This window comes from Dermacentor variabilis, chromosome 5, assembly GCF_050947875.1.
Source record: "Dermacentor variabilis isolate Ectoservices chromosome 5, ASM5094787v1, whole genome shotgun sequence".
Taxonomy (NCBI): domain Eukaryota; kingdom Metazoa; phylum Arthropoda; class Arachnida; order Ixodida; family Ixodidae; genus Dermacentor; species Dermacentor variabilis.
The window spans coordinates 64,372,998-64,379,840 of record NC_134572.1 but is presented as its reverse complement, the minus strand read 5'-3'; positions in this window follow the sequence as shown (position 1 = coordinate 64,379,840).

Below are 6,843 nucleotides of genomic sequence, written 5' to 3'. Positions count from 1 at the left end.
CCTGTTCGTCACTGAGCCTAGTCCCGGAAGCTCGACCGGAAGCTCTTCAGGAACGTTTACCATCATGCACACCACTGCTTCCCTTTGTCTATAAGGTTTGAGCAGATTACAGTGGTAAACTTGCTGTACTTTCCGCTTTCCTGGCAGACTCACCACGTAGTTAACGTCCGACAGTTTCTGAACAATTCGTGCAGGGCCCTCCCACTGCACGTCTAGTTTGTTGTTTAGCGATGTGCGCAATATCATGACCTCATCGCCCACCTCAAAACGCCGGGCCCTGGCGGTCCGATCATAATAAACCTTGGCCCTCTGCTGGGCCTTTGTCATTGCTTCACCTGACAACTCCTGTGCCCTTCTTAAGCGTTCGAGGAGCTTAAGCACGTACTCCACCACGACTGGGTCGTCGCCCCTGCCTTCCCACGATTCTCGAAGCATGCGAAGCGGAGACCGAAGCGAGCGACCGTACACCAGCTCAGCTGGCGAAAACCCCGTAGCCGCATGCGGCGCGGTCCGTAATGCAAACATCACCCCAGGCAGACACAGCTCCCAGTCAGTTTGATGTTCAAAACACAATGCTCTCAACACGCGCTTCATGACGGAGTGGAGCTTCTCAACGGAATTCGACTGTGGGTGGTACACTGAGCTGTGTAACAGCTTTACCCCACACCTTTCGAGAAAAGTTGTCGTCAAAGCGCTAGTAAACACTGTGCCCTGATCTGATTGGATTTCCGCAGGGAAACCAACTCGCGCAAATATGGACAGTAGTGCATTGACTATCTCAACTGAGCTGAGTTCTTTAAGCGGCACTGCTTCAGGGAACTTTGTCGCTGGGCAGATCACAGTCAAAATGTGTCTGTACCCCGTGGCTGTTACCGGCAGAGGTCCCACTGTATCAATAACGAGCCGTCTAAAAGGCTCCGTAATGATAGGTACCAACTTCAACGGCGCCCTCGATTTGTCCCCTGGTTTGCCCACCCGCTGACAGGTGTCACATGTCCTCACGAAATGGTCTGCGTCCCGAAAACACCCTGGCCAATAGTACTCTTGCAAGAGACGGTCCTTAGTTTTCTGAACTCCTAGGTGTCCGGACCACGAACCCCCATGCGACAAGCGCAACAGATCCTGACGATAGCATTGAGGCACGATCAGCTGATCGAACTCCACTCCTCGGCGGTCTAGATACTTCCGGTACAGGACTCCACCTCTTTCCACAAAACGCGCATTTTTCCTGGCGATACCTTCCTTGACATTGCAGCGCACGTTTTCCAGGCTGCCATCCTTTTTTTGCTCGGCTATCAAAGCCGACCGGCTGACTTTTAGCAACCTATTAAGTCCGTCTGACGTAGGCGCGTTGAGCAAATCTGCAGATAGCTCTTCTAACTTTCCCGCATCGGGATTTTCCTCTCCGGTATCTGGTGCCTTTAACGTTACAGACTCAAGTTTATTCAGTTCGGGCGTGCTCTGAATATCAGCTTGCTGCGCCTCTGACCCTTTCTCATTGTTCGATAACGTCGGCCCCGCAACTACCGCCTTTGCAGCGAGCTCCCGAACCTTCGACCTGGTTAAGGCCTGAACGCTAGCCTCACCAAACAAAAGCCCCTTCTCGCGCAGGAGGTGATCGGACCTGTTCGAAAATAGGTACGGGTACTGGGGGGGCAGCATAGATGACACTGCCGCCTCCGTCTCAAGCGCTCCGAAAGGTCCTTCAATAAGCACTTTTGCTACCGGCAGACACACGCTATGAGCTTCCACGGCTTGCTTGATCCATGCGCACTCGCCCGTGAACATATGGGGTTCTACGTAAGACGGGTGAACTACATCCATTGTAGCTGCGGAATCGCGAAGCACACGGCACTCTTTCCCGTTCACGAGGAGGTCTCGCATGTAAGGCTCGAGAAGCTTCATGTTCTCGTCAGTGCTGCACAATGAAAAAAACACAACTTTTGGTGTTGTTTCCGGACACTGCGCCGAAAAGTGACCCGGCTTCTGGCACGTATAACACACGCGCGCTTGCCTCATCTCGAACCGCTTTCTGCGTTCGGCCTCGGCTGCCGCCGTCTCTTTACGTTTGGTCGGACTGCTTTCACTCGCATCCTCACTACGCGTGTTCCCCTTTGCTCTCATGGGTGTGAACTTCGGCCTCTCAAACTTCGAGCGAAATTCACCCTTTTGACCGTCCTTAGCTCCGCGAGCCCGACGCGTCACAAACTCCTCGGCTAGCTCAGCGGCTTTAGCCACCGTACAAACGTCTGGCCTGTCCAAGACCCAGTACCGCACGTTCTCAGGTAACCGACTATAAAACTGTTCTAGCCCGAAACACTGCAGAACTTTCTCGTGGTCACCAAACGCTTTCTCTTCCTTGAGCCACTTCTGCATGTTTGACATAAGCCTGTACGCAAACTCTGTGTATGACTCACTTCTGCCTTTCTCATTTTCCCGAAACTTCCGACGGAACGCCTCCGCTGACAGCCTGTACTTTTTTAGCAGACTCGATTTCACTTTGTCGAAATCCTCTGCCTCCTCTCTATCCAAGCGAGCGACTACGTCGGCCGCCTCGCCGGGTAACAAAGTGAGCAAGCGCTGTGGCCACGTTTCCCGAGAGAACCCCTGCTTCTCGCACGTTCGCTCAAAGTTAACCAGGAACAAACCAATGTCCTCTCCAAGCTTAAACGGCCGCATCAGGTCAGTCATTTTGAACAATACGCGTTCTCCTGCACCGTGTGCCTGACTTCCATTACGAGCGCGTTCCATCTCTACCTCAAGACGCTTCATTTCCAAAGCGTGTTGACGGTCGCGCTCTTGTTGCTCTCGCTCTTTGTGTTCTTTACGTTCACGCTCTTCTTTTTCTTTCTGTTCTTTACGTTCACGCTCTTCTTTTTCTTTCTGTTCTTTAAGTTCGCGCTCCTGTCTTTTTGCAGTCTCCCTCTCCTCAATGGTCTCAAGGCATTCCGACAGCTCGTCATCCTCAGCTTCTAACTCCAGAATAGCCTTTAGCAGTTCAGGTTTTCTGAGTTTGTCTGAGACATCCAGACCCAACTCTCTTGCAAGCTCCAGCAATTTCGGTTTGCGCAACGACTTCAAATCCATGGCTGCTCTGAATGCTGCTTTCTCTACTGCTTACTATTGTCTTGCCGCAAACGAACCCGGCAGCAACGACAACCACAATTACCAGCTCTGTTTCTAACACTAACAAAAGCCTGGCAAAGCTCAGAAGAAGAAAGTCCCGCACTCACCAAACCTCGCAGCCAAGAGTTCAGCGCAGTCGTTCCGCTGCAGGCAACCAGTCATCACACAGGGCTCGTTGCACTGCTCCCGGATCGTTGTTGAGCTGCTCAGCATACAGTCAACTGCATATCTTCGCTGCTGGCCTCCGTTGTCGCGATCTCACCGCTGGCAGACAGTTGTTGTGGTCGCACCGATGGTACGACCTGTTGGGAACTCGGCGCTGACGCCCGTTGTTGCACCTGGGTCGCAAGCCCCAAGGGTAGCGTTGGCCTGGCGGCCTGGGGTACAACTGGAAGCATCCGAAGGTCCCGGCAAAGCATGAGTCGACTGGTAACAACAAAACAACTTGTTTATTCTAACATCGCAAAGAGTTGGCGGTCAGGTTGACCGAAGTAGAGAGACGGGAGAGCACTTTACTCAACAGAAGAAATCGGAGCCCTCCTTTTGGCGTCCGGGGGCAGCTGTTTTTATACTCTCGCAGTTGAGGGCAAGAAGGAACCCCTCTATAGACGAGCACGTGACTGTACAATGGGATAAGGTGACGCATACTGTCGTGTCGACGCCGGTCGGGCACAATGGGGAGGAGCAGGTGGCTCACACTGTCGTGTCGCCTCCGGTCGGGCACAATGGGGAGGAGAAGGTGACTCACACTGTCGTATCGCCGCCGGTCGGGCACAATGGGGAGGAGAAGGTGACTCCTACTGTCGTATCGCCGCCGGTCGGGCACAATGGGGAGGAGAAGGTGACTCCTACTGTCGTGTCGCCGCCGGTCGGGCACCATATGCACATACACTCACACACGCACATGAAGACACGTGGCATCGGAACATGCCTGGACGCACTTGGCGGGGAGGCGTAGCGGCGACGCCGAACGGGCCAAAATGTCTGCCGCTTTGTTGCAGTCGCGCCGGCTAAACCGCGCGTCGTAGGCGAAACGTAACAGAACGCATTCGAATGAAAATGTCAAGAAATTTAATGGATGTCTCTTGAGCTCGCAGGCTTTCGCCTTCACCCTCTTTGGCCTACGCTAATGTGACTGCCAATCCATTTTTTTGTACTTGAAAAACGGGAAAGTGAGAGTGTTATATTACAGGGGTAGTACCGCCACACAGCCACACACTCACTCAACATTCGGGTAAACCCACGCATGTGTCTAACAAGTAAATCCTACCCGGTGGACGTTCCTGTGCAGCATACATACTTCATTCATAATGTGGTTTCTGCAAACAAATATTTAGTAGGTCTCGGGCGTTTGGCACGTCGATCACACATTCGATATCTACACAGAATGTATCGACGAAATATAGCTTGAACGTTATGTCATACGGAGGACCGCCAGTAAAGCTAAACGGCTTAGAAATGTACATTTGGGTGGCATGGTGTCTATATATGTTCAATTTAAGTGCTCGTTGGAGAACGTCCTGAACAATACAGCATATCTACACGCATTCCATTCGCTGTTTTCACAACGACCACATTGTGTTCATTGTCGTGAGTGTAATACTGTATAGGAGAGCCACTCGAGCACCGCACCTCAATGGCACGTTTTGTTTTGATCGTGTATCGCTTATTAGGCGTACACATTACATTTGTACAGTGTGGTGGAAGCACACTACCTACACCCGCAATCTCGTGATCATCTAAAAAAAGAATTCCAGCAGAACATATCTCACGATGCATGTTGACGTTACTGAGATTATGATTGTCGGTGCAGTGAGACGCCTTATTGCCAGATTCTTCACTCGTACCCATCAAAGAAATGTTAAAAGTATTTTTTTTTTCATTGATGAGCGGGGCATACACACTGGCTCACAATCAGTGATCCCAGTTGGCGTGAAATGAAAACAGTTGGATACCGACACGGGTAACGGAAAGTCCATGAAGTATTCTTAGAATGCTAATCGCTATAAAACGCATTAGGTTCCTCACTTCATGCCGTAGGGCTACCCTGTGGGACACTACGTCTCAGAGAAGTTGGCACGGGCGAAATACGAGTATCTAACATGCGATTAGCTCAGCAATTCAGCTGAAGTTTGCCTCGCCGATTTGTTGCCCTCGCCCAAGTGTTTTAAGGCAAGTCTTCAACTTTGCAACACGCATCCCAAAGGCCTTTCTCGAATCAGCTCTTCACGCTGCCTTTTAATTTCGCCTCTCATTAAATAACAATGAAAGAAAAAATTGGCAGACTCAGCACTAGTTGACGCCTACGCAATGCGAAACATTCACGATTTGTAGAGAACGGTTGTACGAATAATGTAACTGTTGTGTAGCGAACAGTGACGTAGAGACTATGCCTATGTTGTAGTGTTTATAGTTATAGTAAATAAGACAGAATGGTTTGTAGTGACAAGATATAAGAATGAAAGCAAATTAAAACGCGGGGTTCGCATACCCAGTGATACACACCCAGTGCACATGCCCAGCGACACATGCTTTTAGACGGCTCTATCACCGGACTGGCCCGCTTAAACGGCGAGGTACCCTGCCCGCCCGCCCGTTCATTGGCTCGCCAGAAAGCGGCTGTACTCGGGGAAGAATACTTCACATTAAAGGGTAGTCGGGGAGAAGTAATCCAGATGGCGTTAAGTAGTAGTTGAGCAGTAGAGCACCAACATCAATAACCGTTGGACAAATAAAGTTTATTCCTATCCTATCCTATCCTATCCAGTAGCACAATTCGTACAAGAGCAGGGCGTCGGCCGGAGCGGGAACTAACCACACTGATTGACTGAATCGGCGAGCGCCTGGAACTGACTGGCAAGTTGTCGGTGTTATTGTCGGCTTCCACTCATAGCGAGGTGCAGGTTGCGCGGGATGATCGCAGCCTATTCTGATGGCACAAAGTAAGGCGATGAGTGGAGTTAGTTCCTTCAAATCAAATTTCAGAACCGCGGCGTCGCAGCGCCAAGGCAGATCATCGCGTGGCAGTTATTAATCGCGCGGCAGTAATTCGCGCGCTGTATATGATTAAAGCGCGAAAAAGTAATTAAGCCGGACATAGCGTGCTGAAGATGTCTCAAAGAGATGATTTGGGGCGCTTTAGTAGTTTTTCCATCGGAAGTCACGCTCCAAATCTCCAAATCTAAAAATTGAAAACGTGTTCCAATATTCTTCTGTAACTCGTCTGGTAATTAGCGCACAAAAATTATTATGCCGGCGGAAGAGGACTGATGACTGAACATCGTAGGTCTCATACTGTATGTTGTACCAGTTTCTTTAACAGGTGAACATTAGCCAGGATACCCTGCATGATGGAGCTACAGACTTTATATTAATTAATAGATCAAGTGTTTCCGCGTTATACTCCGTAACTTTTATACTCTGCATTATGTTATTCCGTAACAGTTGCAGTTGGCAGAACCAAGGTACCTACATTTATTGTGGAACAACAAGGTTTGCAGTTTTTGCAACAGTATGCAGTTAAATTCTTATTTTCACAGGGCTGGTCGAACAAAGTTCCTTCTCTGCCATTTTTGTAATGCATTTGGGACAGTTGACCATTTCTTTTTGTTGTCATCGATTCTCGCTACAAATAAATAGACTAGCAAGCCCAGGATATCCAGAGGGCCCAGGAATGAGCGGAGCGTCACGGCGTTCTGTCCTTTACGTGGGCGTGGC